Consider the following 25,611-nt stretch of genomic DNA (forward strand, 5'->3'; position numbering starts at 1 on the left):
GGTGTGGGACAGGCTGTCCGTGCTACAAAATCAGAGAAGTCTGGCTGCTGCGGGGAGGGCTCCTGGGGATAGAGCTAGGCGGGCCAAGGAGGAAAGGGTATTCGGGGGAGGAAATGCTTGAGCAGAGGTGCAGAGGTGAGTGCATATGGAGCAGATGGGGGAGCCTCGCTGGAGAAGCCTCCCAAGGAGCATAGAAGGAGCAACCTTAGGGGAATTCCCTGGTGGTCCAGTGGTTAGGACTCCACACTTTCATTGCCAAGAGCACAGGTTCAGTCCCTGGTCGGGGAACTAAGAGTCTGCAAGCTATGTGGTGTGGCCGCCAAAATTAAAAAAATAACAAAGAAAAATTTTTTAAAAGGAGTAAGCTTAGCAGCTGGGAAAGATTGAAGGCAGAAGGAGAAGGGTTCGACAGAGGATGAGATGGTCTGATGGCATCACCAACTCAATGGACATGAGTTTGAGCAAGCTCCAGGAGTTGGTGATGGATAGGGAGGCCTAGCGTGCTGCAGTCCATGGGGTCCCTAAGAATTGGACACGCCTGAACGACTGAACAACAACAACAAATAAAAAAGCTTAGCAGAAGCCAATGGCTATTAAAAACACGTCTGCTTTTCAATTACGTTTACTCATCTTACACTGGGGATAAGGGCAGCACCGACCTCACAGGGCAGCTGGGGGAGAAAGAAAGGCCCCTGGAACCATACCTGACATAGAAGAAGCGCTCAGTTATGTCAGAATCCATTGCCACAACTGTCTTTAATCTGAAAAATAACACTAAGAGACATCTACCATTATCTCCATTTTTTAAAAAAGAGGAAAACTGGGGTCAGAGAGGTGAAGTGAGCGGCCCAATGTCACACAGCAGAATGAGCCACGATTCAAACTCTGTTCTGACTCTAATGCCCATGCACAAATCTTCCATAAACCTGGGGGGCCAAAGGCTAGATTCCTGGGATCCAGATCTAAGAGGGCCTCCCAAGGCCACTGTGCCTGGCCCAACTCCTTTGTTCTGCAGAGAAAGACACCCAGAGAAGCAGGGCTGAGAGCACAAAGCCCCACAGCATGTCAGGGCAGAGGGATCTGGCTGAAGCTTCTAGATAAACCGATGGGCAGAACGGGTCGCTGAGGCCACCAATAGTCACTGCTCAGCAGGTCAGTGAGTACCGCATGCCCTGTTCCCAGCCAGCTCAGCAGGAGAGCGCTGGGGAGCTGGGGCATCACCCAGGGTGGGGGGAGGCTGCCACCTCCTGCCTCTCCCCTTGAGCTGGCAGAGATCACCCGGAGTGGCTCTCAGCTCCCAACCCCCTCAGTGAGGGCCCAGAGCCCAGAAACCCCCTGACAGGCCCCCACTGCAGCCTCGTACCCACCACAGGGAGGAAATGGGGCAATTATAGATGACCTTTGCAGGGAGCAGAGTGTAAACTGGAATCCATTTGCCTGAGCAGTCTTCATCATTACCGCAGCAATTATTCACAACAAGCCATTGTGGCCAAGGCTTCAGCGCAGGTGCTCTGGCCCCTGTCATCCCCCTCCCAGGCTGTCCTTCGTCCCCTGGCATAATCTCCTGCATTTGCGCAGCCTGCTGCCTCTCCACTCGCCAGTCACAACTGCAGAGTGGGCGAGCAGCCCATCATCAACCCCGGTTTGGGAAATGTTAGGGGGTACAGTCAAGAATTCCTGAATATTTCCTGTTCATTCCCTCATTGCCAACTTTTCCAGTAACTCACAGCTCCTTCCCCCCACCCCCACCCCCCCACATCTAAACAACCTCTGGAAGAGTTAAGGGATGAGATGTGAGTCATTCACACTTTAGTATAAATGAGTTTACTCAACCAGCTTTCTGCCTGATGCCTAGCTGAGATCCTGCCCATTTTGGGGTTGGGTGGGAATTAGGAGTGTTGATAGAACAGGAAAGAGAAGAGAGCAGGAAGAGGGAGGGCGAAGAGGTGCTCCTGAGAGAGGTATTAAGAGTAAGGGACTTTGAACTAGCCAATGGCTTGAATGGTATATCTCATAATAAGAACTGGAGAGAGGCTTGAACTTGTAGTAACTAACACTCATGCCAGAATCCCGACAGTAATGAACCAGTGTTTGCCCGAGCTCCATGGGACATATCAAGTACAGCAGAGAGACCTGCCTATACAGTGCTCAGCTGGATATCGGTCCGAATCCTCACTACTCAAAGCGTGGCCCACGGGCCAGCAGCACTGGCATCAACTGGGAGTTGATGAGAAATGCAGATTTGGGCCCATAAGGCCTCCTAACTCAGAATCTTCTAGCAAGGTCTCCAGGAGACTGCTGAGCCCATCAAGGTTGGAACAGTTAGGCCCAGAGAGTCCCTGGAATACCTGCTTCTAAGAGTACTTTGATGGGCAACAGGCTGGGGGCCGGGGTGCTGAGGTGCTGGTCCTGAGTTGCTTTCTAAAGGAAGGGAGGAGCCACAGGCCAGGAAAACTGAACAGCAAACTGGGGGCCCTGGACTTGGAATCCACCACCGGATTCATGGTCACTTTGCACTAACTTGCTGCATGACTTTGAACAAGTGACTGGCCTTGATTTCCCCTTCTGTCCTAGGGAGCTGACACGATGTTCTCTTGCTGTCTTTGGGGGCAGCAGTGAAACCCGGAGGAGTTGAGATGAGAAGCATTTTGGAAACCATGAAACACTGGAGAGGGTGCCTCCCTGTAGCTGCTGCCAGCTGTCCTCGTGAGATTCATAGAAGGTGGCCTCGTGGGCAGCAAAATGAACCCATTTCCTTCCACAGCCCTTTGGAGCTCGTCTATCAGGCTGAAAGGAAATGGCTAAACCAAGTCACACGAGGATGTTACTATCCGATGACCTCTAAATGCATCCACCAGGATTTGGTTTTGCCAAAGACCCTTGGAAATTGGATATCAGGTACAGTCAAGCAGGGGTGGTCCCAGGGCTCCCCAAATCTCACACCCACCCACATACCACGGAGCGGCAGTTTCCCACCCTGACTGCACAAAAGAATCACTGATGTTTCTGGTAAAGCTATGAATTTATATTACCATAAAATACTTCCATAAAAACAACAGTATGTTCATTTGAAAAAATAAAACAACAACAAAAGACTATACACCCAGGCAAGAAACAAGATTTTAAAAATAAAAAAGTCTGAGAAAGGAAAGGAAAAAAAAGAGAATCACTGATGCCTGGACCACCAGCATGGCTAAAATAAAATGACAGACAATATCAAGTGTTGGTGAGGCTGCAGAGCAACCAGAACTCTGGAACACTGCTGGTGGGGCTATAAAACAGTGCAGCCACTTTAGAAAACTATTTGGCAGTATCTGCTAAAGTTCACCAACCCTGCCACTCTCGAGTGGACACCCGACAGTAAGGAGTGCTCACGGCCACCAAACGGCATGTACATAAGGGACTTCCCTGGAGGTCCAGTAAGACTCAGTACTTCCACTGCAAGAGAGGGAGTGCCGGTTCGCTAGATCCAAAAAAAATAAAAGGCAGGGAGGCATGTACATGAATGCACAAGGCGGTGGGATTCACACTGGCCCCCACACAACCCAAATGTCCACCAGTACCTGAGAGACTAAATAAAGTGTGTGCTGGGCACCCCACCCCGAAGCCCTGCCTCAGGACAAGGGTGTGCCCGAGCTGTGAGGAATATTTACTGCTGACAAGTCTGAGTCCTTCTCCAAGGACTGTCCTCCACCTCGCAGCCCCCTCACAGGGGAAGCTCACATCCAATAACTGGTTCTTACAGGCCTGGATCCCTGGATTTTTAATGCAGGACAACCCTGACGTGCCGTCTCAGCCTTAGCACTCCTCAGGGGATCAAGCGAAGCCGGTGTTAAAAGTGCACCGTCAGGGATTTCCCTGGCAGTCCAGTGGTTAAGATTCCACACTTTCAATGCAGGGGGCATGGGTTCAAATCCTGATTGGGGGAACTAAGACCCCAAGTGGCGAGACCAAAAAATAAATAAAGGAAAAACCTAGGAGCACTTAAAAAAGAAAAAGTGCACCGTCGATTCAACCCCTCCTTCTCCCTGCCCTGTTCTGCTTCCCTCACCTTGTACAAGGAGAACAAGACCCTTAGTCTTTCCTGCACAAAAATCATTTCAGAGCCTGTCTCCCCAGGAACCCATCCTGAATCAGCATCAGGAGCAGCTTTCAGAAGCAGCCCCGGAACCTGCAGATGGAGCTGGGTCACCCACTGCGGGCCGACAGTGAGGACCACAGCTGGGGCAGCATTGGCCACGGGCTAGCAAAGCAGTGAAGCTGCAAACCCTTTTCCACGTTGGACGGGAGGGGAGCACACTACGGGGTTGGGCAGTCTCTCCAGAGTTTGAGACTGGGGCGGGTGGGTGGTGATTAATGATAAAGCCCATGGAATGGGCTGGCTGTTGCTGGGGCTCTCGTGTGCTGGAGAAAGACAATTCTAAAAGGCTGAGAGTGATTAATCACTAATTTAAGGCCAAGTGTGGAAGCCAAGGGCCTCCTTAGCTGCATATAAATCCTCCTCTCCTGCAGCTGGAGGGGAGGGGAAAGCTAAGGAGCAGGCGCGGAGCTTAATTATAAGCAGAGCAGAATGTCAGGGAAGGCGGAAGTCTCAGCCCAGGATGAGTCTTCAGCACCAAGGTCAGGTCCTGCTCTTTCCTCAGAAAGAAGTGTCTCTCCAAGGAAGTGTCCCCTTGGAGTCCAGAATGCGCCCTGCTGGAGGATGACGCGGGGATCCTGCCTTAGAACTAGCTTGTTCCTCGCCTGACTACCAGAGCAATAGCTAAGGTAAGTCACACCTCAGCTGGCTGCCCGAGGGAGCCCAGTGCTGGCAGAACACGGTAGATGCCATGGGGGATGGGGTGGGGGGCGGGGCTGGGTCAAGGGGGCAGGGCATAGAGTCCAATAAAGGAGAGTTAATTCCACACACACACTGACAAGGACCCCGATAGATGGTACTAGCATGGTGCTTGGAGAAAGCGGTCACAGGGGACTCCCTGGTGGTCCAGTGGTTAGTGAACCACCACTAAGGACTCGGTTCTTGCACTGCCAAGGGCCCCAGGTTCAATCTCTGGTCAGGGAACTAAGATTCCAGAAGCTGCATGGCTCAGCCAAAACAAAGTGGTATCCTGGCACAAGAGGTAGAAATGCCCGGGCTGCAGACAGTGGAAGAGAAGTCAAAAGGCTCCGAGAGGTGAGCACGTCGGGTGAATACGGCGCGTCAGGCTGGAGAACCCACCAGGCGTCCGTCTTCCGCAGGACAGCCTCACGGAATCGCTATCTGCCAAAGCCGTAGGAAAGTGTTGGCCGCAGGGTGGTGGGCCGCAGCAGCCTGACAAGCTCAGGGCTGTGTCCTCTGAGGACCTGAGACCAGGAGCCGCTGGGACAGAACTGGGCACCCTGACACAACGATGGTGAGAGGGTCCCCACGTAAGAGGCCAGGTGACTGCACTGACTGGTCAGAACAAGGTGGGCGGCGTTATCACAGCTCTTGTGTGGGTCAGAGGGCAGCTGGGAGGCCCTGACCCGCAGAGCTTTGCATACGGGAGATGGTTACCCGAACCAGGCATGTCAAGGGGCAGCCAGAACCCAGCCCACTCTCTGTAACCAAAAGAAACCAAGGCGTGATGACCCCTGGGCTGCACCGCAATAAAACGTCATGATTTCTTGCCCAGTTTCCAGACTTGAGCAAGGTTTCAGGTCCAGCTGATGGAAGGAGAGGCCAGGTGCCTGGGAGCAAGTGCCCTGCGGCCCCAGAACAAGTATATATGGTAATGCTCCCACCAGACCCTCCCCAGAGGGGCTGGCACAGCCATTCATCAGGAAAAGGGAACTGGGCAAAGAGAAATCCACAAATACCCAGGCATCTCAAGGACTATGAGACACAGGGGCCCCGACAGTCATCACAGCCCCATTAGAATAGGACCATATGGGAACCACAAGATAAATGGATTCCTGGCCCAGGTCCAGCTCCCAGGGTGTCCCGTGGGTCCACCCCAGGTCCCTCTGTATGACGTGGGGGCAGTCACTGCCCTGTCTGGCTGGTGTGTGCCCTGCAGGTGAAAGGCTGCCCTAGGCAGGGAGGTCAGGGGAGCGGAATGTAGACACATACTGAGATCCAGGCCCTGTGAACACCCAGAGTGTCCTCGGAATCCACCAGACTCCTCTCAAAATCCCAGTCCACCCGGCCCCACCCCCGCCTGCTCCCCATCCCCAGGCTCTGCCTCCCTCCCACCGGCACCAGCTCCCCAACTGCATCACCCCAACAAACAGTTCTCTCCCTCTCCCACGTGACCCAGTTTTCCCTCCATATGGGACCTTTCCTATATGGAGAAAGGGCAGTGTTTCTGTCACTAAAAAAAAAGTCCCATGCTGCATGCATGCTGCCCTCAGCTCCTGCCTGCTTGGCTTGTTCCCTGGCTTGTGGAGGACACCCACTCCCTCCTGAAGCCCTCCAATCCGGCTCCGGCCTCCCCCAGTCCCCGCCTTCCTCCTCCCTGTGCTCAGCTGCCACCCCATCGTCAGCTCTGACACACGTGGACCCCTGCTTCTCTAACACTGCACACACACACACACACACACACACACACACACCCACCGCAGTCACTCCTTGGTCTCTCCAACCTCTGTGCCTGTACCCTCAGCCCGGCCTGGGATCCCTCCTCTTCCCCACCTACGTCCACTCTCGAGGGGCGTTCATCCGGCCTGTGGCTTTAACACCTCACTCCAGTTTCCAGCCCCAGCTCTGCCACTGAATTCCAGCCTGTAAACCCAACCACCTCCTCAATGGCTCCCCCGTTTGGATGTTAAACAGGTAGGCAGACACGTTCCAGCAGAACTCTTGATTGCTCAGCTCTCTTCTCCACCTCAGAAAAGGACACCTCTATTCACCCACATGCTCCAACCAAAGTCCTACATTCCTCTCCTTCCCTCACCCCCACATCCCACGATTCTCCCCTCACCAGACCCAGAATCCAGCCCCCTGCCCCGCTGCCGGGGGTGCTGGGTCCACACCACAATCTCTTCTACCTGGAAGACGTGTCGTTTCCTAAAAGGTCTCCCTGCTTCCATCCTTGCCGCTTCAGTTCGTTTGCCTGACAGTTATTGTAAAATATAATTTTGATGTGTCCCATCCCTGCTGAAACCCCCTAGTGACTCACGTTTCACTCAGAACAAGCTGCCCGGGACCTCCAGGCCGACAGGTCAACATGGCGGGTCCCACCCTATCTGTCTTTACCTCCAGCCTCTCCACCCGCCCCTCGCTCCCCTCCTGCCAGTTTGTCCTTGCTGCGTCCCTGACACAAATCGGGCCTTTGGCTGCCTCAGGGCCTTTGCGTCTGCTGCTGGACAGCTCTTCCTGTGATGTCCACGGGCTTGCTTCCTGCCTTGTTTAGGTCTCAGATCAGTGTCCCTGACCCCCACCTCATCTAAAACAGCCATCACCCCCTGGTCCCTACCCCTGTTCCATTTTTCCATTGTAACACTTATCACTCCCTGATGTTACTTTTTTAAATTAATAGACTATTTTTCGGAGCAGTTTCAGGTTCAGAAAGAACTGAGCAGAAAATAGAATTCCCACACAGCACCCTTCCCTCTGATACACACACACATATACTCCCCTACCCTCAACATCCCTCATCAGTGTGGTTCCTTTGGTGCAATCAATGAATCAACACTGACACATTATCATCAACCAAAATCCATCATTTACACTAGGGTTCACTCTTGTACAGTCTATGGATTTGGGCAAATGTATAATGACATGTAACTACCACTTTAATCTCATATGGAAGAGTTTCATTGCCCTAAAAACCCCTCTGCTCCATTTATTCGTCCTTCTCTCTCTCCAAACCCCTGGCAACCATGACCCTTTTATTGTCTCTGTAGTTTTGCCTTCTCCAGAATATCATATAGTTGCAATCACATAAGTTGCCTGTTCAGATTGGCTTCTTTCATTTAGTAATATGTCTTTTAAGGTTCCTCCATGTCTTTCATGGTTTGACAGCTCATTTCTTTTCATCGTGGAATAACATTCCATTGTCTGGGTATATCACAGTTTGTTTATTCATTCACCTGTTGCAGGTCATCCTGGTTGCTTCTGGGTTTTGGCAATTAAATTCCTTAATGTTCACAATACACAGTAGCAAGCTAAAGGCATGGACGAGTCCTGCAATAAAGAAAACTCTTTCCCTTGGTTGAATTTGCTTTTTCCCAAATTGAAGATTTCAAACTGTGGTGTTGGAGAAGACTCTTGAGAATCCCTTGGATGGCAAGGAGATCAAACCAGTCAATCCTAAAGGAAATCAATCCTGAATATGCATTGGGAGGACTAATGCTGAAGCTGAAGCTCCAATACTTTGGCCACCTGATGCGAAAAGCTGACTCATTGGAAAAGAGTCTGATGCTGGGAAAGACAGAAGGCAGGAGGAGAAGGAGATGACAGAGGACAAGATGGTTGGATGGCGTTATCAACTCAATGGACGAGTTTGAACAAACCCCAAGAGATAGAATGTGAAGGACAGGGAAGCCTGGTGTGCTGTCCACGGGGTCCAAAGAGTTGGACATGACTGAGCGACTGAACAACAACAATCACATGTCCAAGTGCAGCTTCCTGCCTCCTGGAGCGAGCTCACCCCAGGAGGACCCCTCTGGGCTAGGGCACCCAGGAAGGGTTTTCCTTGAAGGAGAGGAACTGAGAGCAACAAAACAGCAGGAGGTACCCAGGTAAAGCGAACAGTGGAGTCTGGGGGCTTGGAGCATGTGGACTGGGCTGGAATGAAGACCCCAAGAGAAGCTGTGGAAACTAAACCAGGACCCTGACTCTGGTGCCGCACAGCCGCACAGCAGCTGGTGCCCATGGGCGGGCCGCCTCCCTCCTTTGTGTCTCAGCATCACTGTGAGACGAGGCCCTACTCCCTAGAGCTGCTGAGGCTCTAAGTGGGTCCTTAGGTTGGTTTCTAGAACTCAAACAGCCTAATGCTTCCAACACCCAGACTGAGTCTCTAAAGACCATTCCCCAGTAAATGGGTCCACAGGGAAAAGACAACCGATAGAAATGGGAAAAAATATTTGCAAATCATCTATATGATGAGGGTCCAGTATCTGAATACATAAAGAACTCTAAAAACTCAACAATAAAAAGAAAATTTACCCAATTTTAAAATGGGCAAGAGTATGAAAAGACATTTCTCCAAAGAAGATACGAAAGTCCAATAAGCACAGGAAAAGATGCTCAGTATTATCAGTCATTAGAGAATGTAAATCAGGCCCACATTAAGGTGTTACTTCCCATGCACTAGGGTGGCTATGACTGGAAAAAAAAAAAAAGGACAATAACAAGTGTGGTGAAAATGAAGAGTAACTGACACTTTCATACGTTGCAAGGAGGGAATGTATATGTCTAGAAACAGTCTGGCAATTCCCCAAAAAGTTAAATATAGAGTTACCATATGATACAACAATTCCATTATAATTATATATCCAAGAAAAATGAAAACATCTCTACATAAACGCTTATACATAAATGCTCATAGAAGCATTATTCATAATAACTAAACACTGAAAACAACTTAAACATCCATCAATGACTGAACGTATAAACAAAATATGCAATCCACACAATGGAATATTATGCAGTCACAAAAAGGAATAGAGTACTGTTCAGTTCAGTTCAGTCGCTCAGTCGTGTCCAACTCTTTGCGACCCCATGGACTGCAGCACACCAGGCCTCCCTGTCCATCACCAACTCCCGGAGTTTACTCAAACCCATGTCCGTTGAGTTGGTGATGCCATCCAACCATCTCATCCTCTGTCATCCCCTTCTCCCACCTTCAATCTTTCCCAGCATCAGCATCTTTTCAAATGAGTCAGTTCTTCGTATCAGGTGGCCAAAGTATTGGAGTTTCAGCTTCAGCATCAGTCCTTCCAATGAATATTCAGAACTGATTTCCTTTAGGATGGACTGCTTGGATCTCCTTGCAGTCCAAGGCACTCTCAAGAGTCTTCTGCAACACCACAGTTCAAAAGCATCAATTCTTCGGCGCTCAGCTTTCTTTATAGTCCAACTCTCACATCCGTACGTGACTACATATACTGTTACACGCTACATGTAACAGGGAAGAACCTTATAAACAGTGTGCTAAGTCAAAGGAGCCAGACACAAAAGGTAAAATTCACTTATATGAAATATCCAGAATAGGCAGATTGATAGACACGGAGAACAGATGGGTGGCTGCCAGTAGCGTGAGGAAGCGGGAATTGAGCAGTGACTGCTAATGGGTTTCTTTTCGGAGAGATGAAGATGTTCTGGAGTTAGTGCTGGCGATTGTGATAGAGGTGATTAGAAGCAGCGATTCACAACTTTGTGAATGTGCTAAAAGCTGCTGAATTATACATTTTAAGAAGGTGAAAATTATGGTGTATGAATTATATCTCAAATTTGTAAATGTATATGTATGTATTGGGTTGGCCAAAAAGTTTGTTCAGGTTCTTCTGTAAAATGTTATGGAAAAACTTGAATGAGCTTTTTGGCCAACCCAATATAATTGTATGTATATCTCCATGTATAATGTGTTTTCCGGGTCCTCAGAAATGCAATCAGTCATTTCTCCAGATCTCTGAGCCCCTCCCATGCCTCCTTGGACCCCCTGCCTGCCCCACCCACAGGCTGCATTGCTCAGCTGAGCCGGGCAGTGACGGCTGGAGTGCTGTGGTCCACAGGGAGACCTGTGTGCCCAGCAGCGGCCGGGAGGCAGGAGAGCCCTGAGAGCCGAGGCCGTCCCACCTCTGCTGCAAGTTAACGTCAGCTTTCCATCACATTTTTCTCCCCCACCAGATGGTGAGTTTTCTAATTTGATCATTTTGTTTGCCAGACTTCTATAAAGAAATTTTCCTCTTCATCTATTTTGTTATTCTGAAATCTGGCGTATGTAGCAGGATAAAGGCTTGATTCCTTCCCTTGATCGTTTTTCTAGAGAAATCAGTTGGTGCTGTAGCAACCTCTAAAGGTGACCAATGAGTACTTTTTCTAGTTTTAAAATATTTAAGTATATAAAATAGGTTATACATTTTAACAAGTTAATATAAAACCAACAGTTCAGTTCAGTCGCTCAGTCGTGTCCGACTCTTTGCAACCCCATGGACTGCAGCACGCCAGGCCTCCCTGTCCATGGCCAATTCCCAGCCTTTACTCAAACTCATGTCCATTGAGTCAGTGATGCCATCCAACCATATCATCCTCTGTCGTCCCTTCTCCTCCTGCCTTCAATCTTTACCAGCATCAGGGTCTTTTCAAATGAGTCAGTTCTTTGCATCAGGTGGCCAAAGTATTGGAGTTTCAGCTTCAGCGTCAGTCCTTCCAATGAATATTCAGGACCAATTTCCTTTAGGATGGACTGGTTAGATCTCTTGCTGTCCAAGAGTCTTCTCCAACACCACAGTACAAAAGCATCAAATTCTTCCGTGCTCAGTTTTCTTTATGGTCCAACTCTCACATACCTACATGACCACTGGAAAAATCATAGCTTTGACTAGACAAGCCTTTGTTGTAATGTCTCTCCTTTTTAATATTCTGTCTACGTTGGTTATAACTTTATAGAAGAAAAGTTATAAAGCCAATAGCCACCATTAATATAAAATCACCACCATCTAGGTCAAAAATAGAGAACTGCCAGGGCTCCAAAAGACCCCTGTGAACACTTCCCCACCACAAGCCCTTCTTGTGGGTTTGTGGGAGAGCCTGGAGGGACCAACCATTCTAAATAGCTGGGGTTATTAGCTGCTTTGTTTTGGGTTTGACCACAAAGTATGCATCCAAAACCAAAAAGTTCTGTCTCTTCTTGAATTTTAATTAATGGAATGATGTATTATTTTATGCCTGTCTTTTTTGTTTTCAAAATCAACATTTTCTTTTCATCATGCAACTAGATTCTTCTTTGCAGTAGTCCCTTAGTTTTTATCTTTGCACAGTGTTCTGATATGTGAATGTATCGTGATTTACTTATCCAGTTTACTGTTTGCAGACATCAATGTTGTTTTCTTGTGAAAAATGATGCTTGGAACATTCTCATCCATGTCTTTGGATAAATATATGGGTGCGTCCTGCAGGGTGTATCCCCAGGAGCGGAACTGCTGCATTGCCAGGAACGTTCACTAGCATTACTAGATAATGCAGCTCACAAGCAGTGTGTGTAGGAGCCCAGGCTCCCTGTTTTTGCAGACAGTTGGCTATTAGCAGGCTTTTCTGTCGTTCGGAGTTTGTATTTTTTTTTAACGTTTTGATCATCATCATGGATTTTTATAAATTTGATGAGTCCCAGTCCGTCGGTCATTCTCAGTGATGCTCAGATTGTCCTCTCTGGTCAGTGGGAACCTCCTGAAGTTGACTCTGGCATCATTCATACGGTTTTGGAAGTGTCCTTGCTTCCTGGAATGAAGTTTTACAGCTCCTCAGAGCTGCAATCAGTCATTTCTCCAAAGAGCTAGAGGAGCAGGGGGCAGGCCAACTCCGATCTCTGGAGCTGATGCAGGCTGCGGTGCTCACCCCCAGTCTACTGTTCCAAGGCAGTCTAGAGGGGCCCCTTCCCACCCTTACCCTCCTCGGCTGGAAATGTTATAACTTGATTTCTCCCTGCTTAGGCTTATCTTGGCCCTGTGTGGGGAAACGTGAGCGGGGAAGGAAGCCTGCTCTGATCTGCCCCCCGCCCCTCACTCTGTCCAGGGGCGCCTGAGCCAGCTTTGCAGCTTACTAGGGACAGCTGGTGTGAGGGCTGAGGGGCCCCCAATGCCCAGCCCAGCTGGGGCTGCCAGAAGGTCCACCCAGCCAGCTGGGGCCAGTGACAAAAGTGGTGAGAAGGGGTGCGGAGGCAGGGATCCTGGCCCCCGGAGGGTGGGGAGGTCTCCCATCAGAAGCGCCCCACCTGGGGCAGGGCCAAGTGGGGCAGGCGAGACGGCAGCCGGTCACCCAACACCCGGTGAGCAGGCGGCGGCGGCAGCCTGGCGTCCGATGGAGCCGCTGATAGAGGCGACACCAGATATCCTGCTGCGGGGGTGGGGGAGCGGGGCAGGGCAGGCAGGAGCAGAAAGAGCCATGCTCAGGGGGCGGTTTGCATCCCAGCTCCTGGAAGGACCTGGGCTTGGAGCCTTAGGGCCCTCTGCAGCCTCAGCTTGCCCATCCAAAAATGGGGTGCTGGGAAGGTGAAGCAAGCTCATCAACACAACGAGCCTGGCACGGTGCTCAGCACATAGTAAGTGCTCAACAAACATCACATGCTCTCATTACCAAAGTCAGGGCTGCTGAGGGCTCAGCAGGGGTCAGCAGGGTGGGGGGTCAGCTAAATGCAGAAAGAGGCACAGAGTGAAAGCTCCAGGGGCCAAGGACGGGGTGGTTTCATTCACCACTGAATGGTCAGTGCCCCGTTCAATCTGGGCACACAGCGCTCAATATATATTTGTTGAATGAATACGTGAGAGTAAAACAGTGGCCCAGTAGCCACTAAGACGCTTTATCACCTAATGAGGGCATCCCAGCAAGAATCGGAAATCGAATCCCAGGTCTACTCCGCTGGCTGTGGAACCCCAGGCAAGTCATCCCCATCCCAACCTCAGCTTCCTTACTTATCAAAACAGCAATAACGGTAACTAATAAAGGCCTTCCTCATCAGCTTATGGCAGGGCTCGAAGCAGAAACTGGATGTGAGGCGAGGGTGGTGCTGTCAGAGCCCTTCATCGACGGGGTGCCCAGCCCTGAACCACTGCAGGTGGGCCACAGATGCCCCCTTCTCCACGGAGTTGTTCGTTTTCACTGTAGTTGATTTACAATATTAGTTTCAGGTGTACAGCATAGGGTTTCAGTATTTACACAATTTACACTCCATTAAAAGATACATCCAGATAATGGCTGTAATTCTCTGTGCTGTATAGTATATCCCTGTTGCTTATCTATTTTACACACAGCAATCTTTGTCTCTTAACCCCGTGCCCCTCTCTTGCCCTTCCCCGTCCCACACAAACTCACACACACACATACACTCGCACTAGTCTGGTAACCACTAGTTCGTCTACATCTGTGAGTCTGTTTCTCTTTTCCATACACATTTGTCTGTTTTCCACATATAAGTGATTTTATGCAGTATTTGTCTTTCTGACTTCATTTCACAAACCATAATGTTCTCTAGGTTCATCCATGTGGCTGCCAATGGCAGAATTTGATTCTCTTCTGTGGCTGAGTAATACTCCAGTGTGTCTGTGTGTGTGTTTGTGTGTGTGTGTGTGTTGACACACCACATCTTCCTTAGCCATCTGCTGATGGGCATCTGGGTGGCTTCCATATTTTGGCTATGGTAAGTAATGCTGCTATGAAAACTGGGGTGCATGTGGCTTTTTGAATTGGTGTTTGGACCACAGCTTTAGGTGGGCGGCCTCAGCTAGGGGTGTCTTGGAGGTCATGCTCTAGTGACCTAGTCCTGAGAAGAGGCTCCAAAGGCCTGGCTCCTTGCCTCAAAGGAGGACAACCCTGCACTTACTGCTCCCACTCCAGGGCTCCCTACGGGACCGGAGCTGGACTCAGCTGAAAGCACCTTTCCCGGCTCCTTCCCGACCCCATCAGACGTCTTGCTCTCTCCCTCCTGTGTGCATGCCTGCAGGAAACCACGGTCCAGGAATCTCCTTCTTAGGTACAGCTTCTAGGGACTCTAACCTAAGACAGGAAGTATTTTATAAACTCTGAAGTGCCCCACACAAGTCCAGGGTTATTTTGCTTTCCAGAAAATGCTGGAAGGAGATGAGCTGACAGGCAGGGAATCTAAGTGGCAGAGGAAGTCTGCTCCTTGGGCAGAGTCGTGCTGCCCTGCTCTCAGGGAACTCACAGGCAGATAGGGGAGACAGCCCAGAAACAACGAGACTCATACGAAGGATGCCTGAGTGCAATGAAGGAGAACAGAGCAAGGTCGGCGGTGGAGAAGGACAGGGGCTGTCTTAGGTGCTCTGGGAAGGCCTCTCTGAGGAGGTGACATGGGCAGAGATGTGGACCTCTGCGGCCAGGCATAGGGAAGAGCAGAGCAAAGGCCCTGAGGCAGGAGGATATCTGATATGCCCGGGAAATGGCCAGGAGCCCAGCAAAGAGGGGAAGGCATGAAATGAGGTCAGCAGGACCTGACAGCCAAATCACACAGGGCCTTGTAGGCCACTAGAGGACTTTTTACAGGACTTGAGATTTTATTCCAAGTAAGAGGGAGCCATTAAAGTTTTGAGCAGAGGAGAAAGATGATCTCATTTAGGTTTCAAAATGATCTCTTTGGCTGCTGGGGCAAGGGGGGCGCAGGGGGACCAGGGAGAGGCTGCTGCAGTAACCTGGGAGAGCGATGGCAGCAGCGTAAGTGGTGAGAAGCTGTGGGACTCTGGGGATCTTGACGTCAGAGCCTGGTGACTGCACGAGGAGGGCTCAGAAGATGAACTCAACTACCAAGTTACAGAGGGGACTGAGGAAGATGTTAAGCTACACCACAGGGATGCAATCCACAAAACCCACACTGCGGGAAATCCTACAAGACAAACAACCAGGCTTCTCCAACAATCAATTGCCAAGGACAAAGAAAAAGATGGAGGGGGGAAGTATGGATTAAAAGAGACTAAGACTTATCAACCAATCACAATGTGTGTGGACCTTATTTGGATCTTGAGTCAAACTAGATGTGAAAAAAAAAAAAAAAGGACATCTGACAACCAGGAATGTGAATGCTGAGTGGACATTCGACGAAATAAAGAAAATGATTTCTTCTTAAGTGTGATGATGGTATTATGATTATGTTGGAGAAATCCTTATCTTTTAGAGACACATCTTGATATATTTGTGATGAAATCATGCCTGGGATTTGCTTTGAATTATTATGGAGGGGAGGGGTACAGAACTGAAACATGAGTTTGGCTGTGAGTTGACAGCATTTGAAGCTGAATGTTAGGGACAATGACGGTCCATTATACTATTCTACTTTTGGAAATGCTTATATTTTTTTCATGATAAAAAGTTTAAAAAGAAAAGGGACGAAAATCAAGTCCAAGGGGAGGAGCTGAACAGCATAAGGCCCCTCCATAAGTGTCAGGCCTGAACCTCAGCGGGGGCGTCCCAAAGCCCAGCCTTTGCCCCTGCCCTACTTCGGCTGCCTTTCTGCTCTGGTGGTCAGTCAAGGCTGGACCCAGGCGGGTGAGGGATAGAATGTGTGGCCCAGAGAAAGCCCAGGTGGGACAGAGTGGGGCTGGGCCAGCTGGGCCTCTGCCAGACCCTGCAAGGAGCAGGGAGAGCCCTGGGCCACCTGTCCCACCCAGTCCTGTGAGGCCGATCATCTGAACGATCCGGCTCCTGAATCTCCAACCAGCCTCATCTCCTGCTTCTTCCTCTGGGTTCCTGAACTGATTTCCCCCCCTGCCCCTGTGCCCAGCTCTCTGAATCTACCATCCTTCCCTTCCAGGTCTGCTTCTACAGAAGACCATCCACAATCAATCACCCCCAGCCTTTGGGAGCACACCTTCAAAGGACTCTCTTCACTGGGAGGAGGGGTCATCTCCTCTGCATCCAGACTGCATAGGTGTGAATCCTGCCTCTGCCACTCACCTGCCAGTGTGACCTCAGGCAAGTCACTTGACCTCAGTTTCCACATCTGTAAAATGAGGTGACCTCATACGGTTACTGAGAAGACTAAATGAGTTAATAAATGTGGACAAACAGAACAGCGCCTGGCCTACATCAGAGGCCCTCAAACACCCTCAGGACCCCTGGCACTGCTCTGCAGGGCCTGCCTCACTTCTCCATGCCCTCCTGACACCACAGTTACCTCCTCTCCCATCCCAGCAGGTTTCTTTTTTAAAAATTTCCATTTTTTATTTATTTCTGTCACACTGCATAGCATGCCGGATCTTAGCTCCCTAACCAGGGATCAAACCTGTGCCCCTGCAATGAGTAGAAGCACATATTCTCAACCACTGGACAACCGGTGAGGTGCCCAGCGGTTGTGTCCACCCCAGGATTGGGAGGAGGAAAGAGAGGAGACACAAGCCCATGAGGAGACCAGCTAGAAACCAGTCACACGTGAAAACAACCTAGGTGTCCACTGACAGATGAGCAGGTAAAGAAGTTGTGACACATGCATACCATGGAATATTACTCAGCTATAAAAGGAATGCATTGGAGTCAATTCTCATGAGGTGGATGAACCTAGAGCCTATTGCACAGTAAGTCAGAAAGAGAAGAACAAACGTCGTATATTAACACATATAGATGGAATCTAGAAAGATGACGCTGAAGAACCTATTTGCAGGGCAGCAAGGGAGGCACAGGCAGAGAGAGCAGGCTTGTGAACACAGTGGGGGAGGAGGGGTGGGACGAATGGAGAGAGGAGCGTGGAAACATGCACATTACCACACGGAAAACAGAGAGCCAGTGAGAATATGCGGCATGACTCAGGGAACGGTGCTCTACAACCTAGAGGGGTAGGAAGTGGTGGGCAGCGGGAGGGAGGTTCAAGAGGGAGAGGACATATGTACACCTACGGCCAACTCATGTTGATGTATGGCAGAGGCCAACACGATGTTGTAAAGCGATTATCCTTCCATTAAAAATAAATAAATAAAAAAGCAAAACCAGTTACAAATAAAAACTCTTCAAACCCAAAGTAAGCAGCATCTGACTCCAATGGCATCAAACTTGCATTGGAGGGGAGTGTAATTTAAACGCTCAATTTTTTGAGACTTCTAAGAAAAATCCCAGGCATTATGAAGTGGAGTTTATGTTTTGTAAATTATGTTTTGTAGGAGTAACGACAATTGTGATATGAACGCAGAGCACAGAGTGCTAAAAAGCAAACATTGCCCTTCCTGCCTGGCACTTGACCTCCCAGTACTTGCCCAAGAGATAAACCATCAGACGTGCAGCTCTGGGGACATCGTTATGCAAATATGCACACAAGATACATATGTATATTTTATTTGGGCCGAGTCGCATGGCTTTGGGGATCATCTAAAGGAAATGGCAACCCACTCCAGTATTCTTGCCTGGAGAATCCCATGGACAGAGGGACCTTGCGGGCTGCAGTCCATGGGGTCGCAAGAGTCAGACATGACTGAGTGACTTTGACTTGACTAAAGGTGCCCCCCAGCAGTGGAAGCGCTGAGTCCTAACCACTGGACCATCAGCAAAGTCCCCATATGCACTTTTTGAATGGATCATACTACACATGTTGTTCTACAAAGTCATTTGCTTTGACTTGCCAATATAGCCTGCCATCTTTCCACCCTGATATTAAGCTCTGCCCAGTTCTTTTCTCTGGGTCTTCAGCACCCAAAACAGCACTCGGCACACAGAAGACATTCAGTCCACATTCACTGACCAAACGACAGAACAAACAGCTACCTAAAATCACAGCCTCTCATCAGGTCCTAATTATGTCACCAGCCCTCCTGATGGACACTTAGCTTTGCCACATGGACCATTCCACCCAGCTCTGCATGCCAAGAGGGCGCCTATAGGAGAAGCCCTGGGGCATGGAACTGCCCCATTAAAACCTCACCCGTGTATTCTCTTGTATGAACAGTTTATTGAATCACAGTATATTTCAACAACAGTTTCTAAAACATAGCAAGCTCTCAGCAAGTACTTGCTATTATTATTTATAAACATATAAATATTTCCATATTTCCTAATTTATACCTTCTCTTTCCTAGAACTGTTTATTTCCATTTCTCTTCTTAATTTTTTTTAAAAATTTGCTGCAGTGGGCCTTGGTTGTGTCACGTGAGGTCTTTCATTGTGGTGCTCGGACTCTCTCGTGGAACATGGGCTCAGTAGTCACGGCATGCATGCTTAGATGTCCTGCTGCATGTAGGGTCTTAGTTCCCTGACCAGGGATAGAACGCAAGTTCCCTGCACTGCAAGATGGATTCCTCACCACTGGGCCACCAGGAAAGTCTCTCTCTTCTTATTTTAATGTAAAAAATTCTAGAACTATGTGTATTTGAAGGAATAAACGCTGGCTTTCAAAAAAAACTTGCAGCTATTGCCAAAAGAGGTCGAGCCAACCTCAGCTGATGGGAGAGTTCCAGTTTCCCACACCCTCTGCCACCTAAGAGCTTTCTTATGATGAAGACTTTTATTTCTCAAATGGATTATTCTTCTTTAGTGACTCCACCTTTGATCATCAAACCTCCTGAATAAATAATAGGATGGATCATTTTATTTCTAACAGCACTAGGGAACCAAAATTCACAAATGGACAATTACTTTCTAGACAGTGAACAGAAACAAATGCAAAAATTTTTTCAATGGACATCTTAATTTTTTCAAACTGTCAACTTCAAACAAGTGTCCCTCAATACAAAACAAGAGAAAACTAAGAGCGCTAAGCCCCCTCCCAGCCTCTCTCCCCTTCTCTCCCCCCACACCTCAGCCCAGTCTAGGGGACCCAGATTTAACAAATGAAAATACAGGACACTAAGTTAAATCTGATGTTCAGATAAACAACATACAAAATTTTTAGTACCAATATGTCCCAAGCAATATCTGGGACATACATATACCAAAAAACAAACAAACCAAAGCCTACTAAATGTGTTGTTTCATCTGAAAGTCAGATTTAACTGGGCATCCTAGAGTTTATCTGGCAAGCAGACCACAGCCCCCACCAAGTGTCTAAAGATCAAGTGATTTTTAAATAGGAGCCAAGACCCTCTTTGCCCTCCCAGTCTTTAGTCAACCTGCTACCCCAAGCTCGAGGTCTGCACAGGCATCCAGCCCACCCTCACAGAAATGCTCCCCACCCAGAGACGCCCCACCAACTTCCCTGGGATTAGAGTCTCTGTGCCGCCAGAGCCATCTAGGGCCAGGTTCCTGCTGCTCTTCTCCCTTCAGCCCGTCTCACACCTTCCCATCCATCCTTTCTGTCGGGGGTGCTGGCAGTCCCTTCGGGCTGCCCAAGGGCACGTCCTGAGCCATACCCAGCATCAGAGGGACGCAGAGGTCCTCAGGCCCAGCTATTCCACAGCAACTCTGAAGGGCCCCTCCAGCTCCAGAGCACCCAAGCCATGGGGGGCTCTCTGCTGGGCCTGCATCAGAGCTCCACTTATAAGTCTATTTTTTATTCATTCATTGTGGCTGTGCCACACAGCATGTGGGATCCACCCTAGTTTCTGGACCAGGGATCGAACCCATGCCCACTTCAGTGGAAGCGGGGAGACCCAACCACTGGACCACCGGAGAATTCCCAGAGTTCCGCTTCTCTCTCCACTCACTCTCCTTCCTTGCCCTGCAGTCCACAGGCCAGGGATCGTTCCCCTGCCTGCCCCACCAGACCTGTCCCCACCTCCCCTCCCCGGTCCACAGGCCCCTGACCGGAAACCAGCCACTAAGTGTCCACAGTGGGTCGGTCTGGGGCTGGTTAATTTTTTTTTTTTAATTTGGGCTTTCCAGTACATTCTAGATTTTTCCACACAGGTACATATTACTTTAGTAATACAATAATAAAAATAATAATAAAAGCTTTTTTTTTCTTTAAGAAAAATGTAAAACCAACCCAGCAGCCCTCCTCCTCTCTGACCTCCCACCTGCTTTCCCAGGGAGGTCTCCCCCCGAATCAGCGAACTCCCACCCCAAATGCCTCCCCAGTCCTGCCAGACCCACAGGCGGTTTCACTTCTCCACCGAAGGCTTTCTGCCACCAGCTCGTCCTTGCTGGGGGGCTATATGCAAATTCTGGAGGGGTTCTTAGTGCTGGTTGGGAGCAGGAGGCTAAGTCCTGAGATTGGAGAGTAAGTGTAAGAGGGGAACCACCATTTGCTAACTCCGTGGGGTCCTCTGCACCAGGCTCTGGGGGCCATGGGAACAGGACGCAGACCCTGCCTCCGAGGGCTCCACAGCTGGTGGGGTGGGGGCAATGGAAAGCCAGAGAGGACACTGTGTGAGGCGAAGTGGGCCAGGTGTGGGGAGGAGGAATTCGTGGAAGCTTCTGGAAGAAGGAAAAGTCTCAGTAGATCCCTGAGGGTGAGAAGGACTGGGTAGGGAGGCGGGAGGGGGCCCGGCTCTAGTCAGGGGATCAGTCTGTGCACAGGCCTGTAGGTGAGAGGAGGGTGGTTTATTTGAGGAATCGAAAGCAGTTCAGAGCAGCTGGAGGGCAGAGGAGGGAGAGGAAGCCCAGGCCCGGGGAGAGCAGCGGGGCCACGGGAGGAAGACTGCGCTCTGTCCTCAAAGAAACGGGGAGGGGAGCCGAGCCGCCGAGGAATGCAGAGCAGGGGAGGGACAGACTCAGGTGAGCGTCCTATAAATGGCTCCGCCTGCCACACAGCAGGAGCTCAAAGAGTTCTCACCCTGAGCCTCTGAAACCATCACAGTCCCACCAGTCAAGCACACACTATCTGCCACGTGGGAGTACCTAAAACCTGTGTCTCCATGGAAACGAGGCCCCAGCCCCGAGGTCCACAGCCCTCCTGCTCTTGCATTAGGGAATACATTAGGGAATAACGGACTCTGGAGCCTCGGTTCAAATCCAAGCTCCTCCGGTTTCAAACCGTGTAACCTTGGACAGATGACCTCTCGGTGCCTCAGTCTCCTCATGTGTAAAATGGGGATAATAATAGTATCCAATTGGGCTGAAGTGAAGATTGAGTGACTCAATATAGAAAAAGTGGCTGCCTCCTGGCTCCTGGCAGATGCTGTGCATGGTTGGCTTCTACTGTTTTTTCTGCATCCCTCCCCTGGGCCAACCACTTGCAGGCACTAACCAAACCATCCTCCATATCCTCTCCCAGCCCTGAAGCATCGCACCCTTCCTTTCTCCATCACTGGGGGTGGGACAGAGCCAGATGGGATTGAGGACAACCCACTGACCTGGGCCTGGGGCCTTGCCCCAGCTCCCTCGAGTGCAGTGGACATAACACTGGACTTGGAGCCAGGAACTGTGCCCCGGGCTGGGCTCTGCTGCTGACCCTCAGACTCCCCCTCTGTGACATGAGGACAAGGACATCTTCCTGCTGTCTTATCAGCATGGCTGTCAAAGGAGCAATAAGGGCTGCAGATGCCCTGAGAATGTCCATGTCACAGGCACGGCCTTGTGGCTGGGCCAGGACTCTTGCTGGCAGCCTCCTCTTCTGGCCTACCCTGGCTCCTCCACACAATCATAAGATCTGTTCAGAGCTCGCTGTGAGGACCCCAGAAGCTGAGCATGGCCTGCCTCGGGCCTTCCCAGATGCCCTGATGCTGACCGGGACCCTCCTAAGGGCTGGGATAGAGACAGAGAGCCTGGTGTGGGCTCAGCACCCTGGGAGGCAAGTGCCAACCCAGAGGCTTGAGGCAAGTCAGACCCTCACCAGGGCCTTCCAGCAAGCCTGGACCAGCCAGGGACTCAAGCCTGGGGCCCAAAAAGACCCTCTAGAGCCATTCAGACCCCAGTATCTATCTCTAAATGCCATAGCTGCTCATCACCTCTAGGCCAAGGAAGGGCCTGAATGGGAGAGTCTGTTTTCAGTAGCTCTTTGGTCCTGGGGGATGGGAGGAGAGCCCAAGATGGGGCTCACCCGCCTCCTTCAGGGTGCCAGCTATTTCTCAGAGTTCAAGTGGATTCATTCACTCATTCCACAAACATGTACTTGGTGCCAGACCCAGGTCAGGTACGGGGCGATGACAAATGACTCACACAAACTCCTGTCTTAAAGCACTTCCAGTCTATGGGCTACGGGAGAGGCATAAATAACCAAGGCACAAGGCAAGCTAGGCTGGAGAATGCAGGGCAGGCAGCGTGGATCTCACCTGGGGTAGCAGGAAGCTACCTGGAGGAGGGCTCGTGAGTGGCTTATGGACCTGTGATGGGAAGGCCGGGTGGGTGAGGGATGGAACCTTCAAGACCATTGACAGACAGTTCTGTTTGCACCCCTGCCAGGCCAGAGCCAGGACAACATGAGTTATTTATGGTTGTGCCCAGAGAAAAGCGGCCACATGTGTCACTGCACGTGGGGTGCAGAGCTGGGCGGTAGAGAGTGGGGGGCGGCTGGGGCTTGAAGCTGGGTCGTGGCCAAGCTCTGTGGTTTGCCACTGTGTCCCTCACACCCTGATGACCTTTTAAGCTTTTCAAGGCCTCCCATAGGCAAAACTAAGGAGGAGAGAGAATTCCAACGGGCAGCAAGTGGCCTGGGGGCTGGGGAAGGGAGCAGGGCCAGACAGACCTTGGCCTCTGCGGTCTGTGCCAGCCATTTATCCTCACCTTCTCCTTCTCTTCCCCCTCCCATCTCAGCAGTGGGGAAAGCAGGCAGACAAGACAGAAAAAAATATCTTTCACTGTAAACCAGACAGGACCGAGGGCGGGCATCAGCTGCTGTATTTCTCCCCAGCCAACTCTGGTCCATAAACAGCCTACGCACCAAGCTGGCATCAGCCTACCCACCCTGTTGGGACCGGAACAAACCAGGCCAGAGCCTTGGATGGGACCTGGGGCCCGGGTCCCACTTTCCCAAGGCACCTACTTCCTGCGTTTTTCCCCCACCCCCCGCCCCTCGGGTGAAGGCCTCCGCCAGGTCCGTCTCCCAGGGGGCCCAGCTCAGGGACATCCTGACACTGCCCCGGGTGATGCTCAACAAACCCGGCGCTTGCAAAGCACCCGCGGTCGCGCGCTCACCTCTCTGCAGGTAGCTGTCCGATCCTCCCTCCTGTCCGCCTCTGCGCCCGCCGCCAGCACGCACCCCTAGACTGGAGCGCTCCCTCCCTACCCCGTATCCAAGGGCCAGACCCCTTACCTGGGGGCAGGGGCGCCCGCCACCATCGGCGGCGCCGCGGGGCCAAGCGGGGCGTCTGGGGGCCCGGCCTCAAGCCCGATCGACTTCCCGGGGGGCAAGAGAGGCTGCACCGCCGCGTCCCTCCGGACCTCGCCCGGGGCTGCGGGAAGGAGGAAGGTCAGAGCCGAGGAGGAGGGGAGGCGGCGGGCGGAGGCGCGCAGATGGGCGCAGATTAGCGAGGCATTTTTAGCGAGCCAATGGCGGCGCGGCGCCGGGCGGAGCGGTGGCTGCGCAGGTGGAGACGCCGCGCTGCTGAGGCGGCAGCTGCCGGCTTAGGAGGTGCGGGGGGGCGGGCAGCACCCCCAGCGCCCTGGCCGGCGCCCTGCTCCTCCTCCTAGGGGGTGCTCCGTGGCGCCCAGCCGAGGGGCTCTGTCTGCGGTGGGCGGGCGCCGAGAGCGTCTCCCGTGCGCCCTAGTCCTCGGCCCCCCTGCGGGAGCGCCGTGCACCCCGGGGACTGCTCCCCTTCCCCTCTCCGCCCTTTCCTCACTTTTTTAGGACGTTCCTCCCGCCGCGTTTGTTTCTGGCCTCGCGGAATCCTGCGTCCTCTGGGACATGCGGGGGCGTGTGCGGTGGGTAGGTCTGGAGTGTGTGTGTGTGTGTGTGTGTGTGTGTGTGCGCTCTGGAGTGAGGACCCCTCCTCCCCCAGCACCGCACCCATAACCCCCGCACCCCGCACCAGCTTCTCCCAGAAATGCCCAGACTGGCCCCACGGGGAAGTCACCCAGGCCACCTCTTGGGGGCTCTCTGAGCGACTCGTTGGGACCCCCGATGCACTCTTCCTGCCTTAAACCCTGCACGCTTCCGGAAACCTAGGCACTACGAAGGGCGCCGGGGCAGCTCTCTTCACTGCAGGCTTGTAAGCAGCTGTCTTGGATTTATAAGGAGGGTTTATTCAACACCTATCTACTGAGAACCTGCTTCATGCAGGGCACTGATGAGCGGCTGGACTGCAGCAGAGTACGAAACAGAGCAAATTGGGGTCGGGGGGATAAATTGGCAGACTGGGATGGACATATATGCACACTGCTGCTGCTGCTGCTAAGTCGCTTCAGTCGTGTCCGACTCTGTGCGACTCCATAGACGGCAGCCCACCAGGCTCCCCCGTCCCTGGGATTCTCCAGGCAAGAACACTAGAGTGGGTTGCCATTTCCTTCTCCAATCCATGAAAGTGAAAAAGTAAAGTGAAGTCGCTCAGTCGTGTCCGACTCCTAGCGACCCCATGGACTGCAGCCTACCAGGCTCCTCCATCCATGGGATTTTCCAGGCAAAAGTACTGGAGTGGGGTGCCATTGCCTTCTCCGATATGCACACTACTGTATATAAAATAGAGAGCTAATAAACATCCAGTGTATAGCACAGGGAAGTCTACTCAGTACTCTCTAATGCCCTGTATGGGAATAGAATATGTATGTATATGTAATGGGAATATGTATTTGTATGGTTGATTCACTTTGCTGTACAGCAGAAACTAACACACCATTGTAAATCAACTATACTCCAATAAAAGTTAATTTAAAATAATTTATTGCTAAAAAAAACTAACCATAAAAAAGACACACACACACACACACAAATAGACAAAATCTCTGCCCTCAGGTACTCATGTTGTGAGGGACAGCAGATGTTAAACATAATAAATAGTATATAGAGTATGCTTTAGGGACTTCCTTGGTCATCCAGTGGTTTAAGAATCTGACTTCCAAAGCAGGGGATGGGGGTTCAGTCCCTGGTTGAGGAACTAAGATCCACTTGCCACAGGGCAACTCAGTCTGCATGCCGCAGCTAGAGAAGCCGGTGCCACAACTAAGACTCAATGCAGCCAAATAAATAA

At 51.0% G+C, this 25,611-nt stretch overlaps 1 protein-coding gene and 1 long non-coding RNA gene across 2 annotated transcripts in view; one reads left to right on the plus strand and one right to left on the minus strand.

The window, feature by feature from the left end:
• The window catches only part of PACSIN1 (protein kinase C and casein kinase substrate in neurons 1), a 64,258-nt gene extending 40,213 nt beyond the window's left edge, over positions 1–24,045 (minus strand). The window contains exon 1 of the mRNA XM_006050347.3: positions 23,742–24,045. The gene's annotated coding sequence lies outside the window, so the exon portion shown is untranslated. The remainder of the gene's footprint in view (positions 1–23,741) is intronic.
• LOC123330231 lies at positions 4,340–16,830 on the plus strand. Its single transcript, XR_006545969.1, has 2 exons — positions 4,340–4,767; positions 16,443–16,830. It is a non-coding gene; the product is annotated as an uncharacterized LOC123330231 (long non-coding RNA).
• Positions 24,046–25,611: the final 1,566 nt, after the last annotated feature.

Source organism: Bubalus bubalis, chromosome 2 (genome assembly GCF_019923935.1).
Source record: "Bubalus bubalis isolate 160015118507 breed Murrah chromosome 2, NDDB_SH_1, whole genome shotgun sequence".
NCBI classification, from domain to species: domain Eukaryota; kingdom Metazoa; phylum Chordata; class Mammalia; order Artiodactyla; family Bovidae; genus Bubalus; species Bubalus bubalis.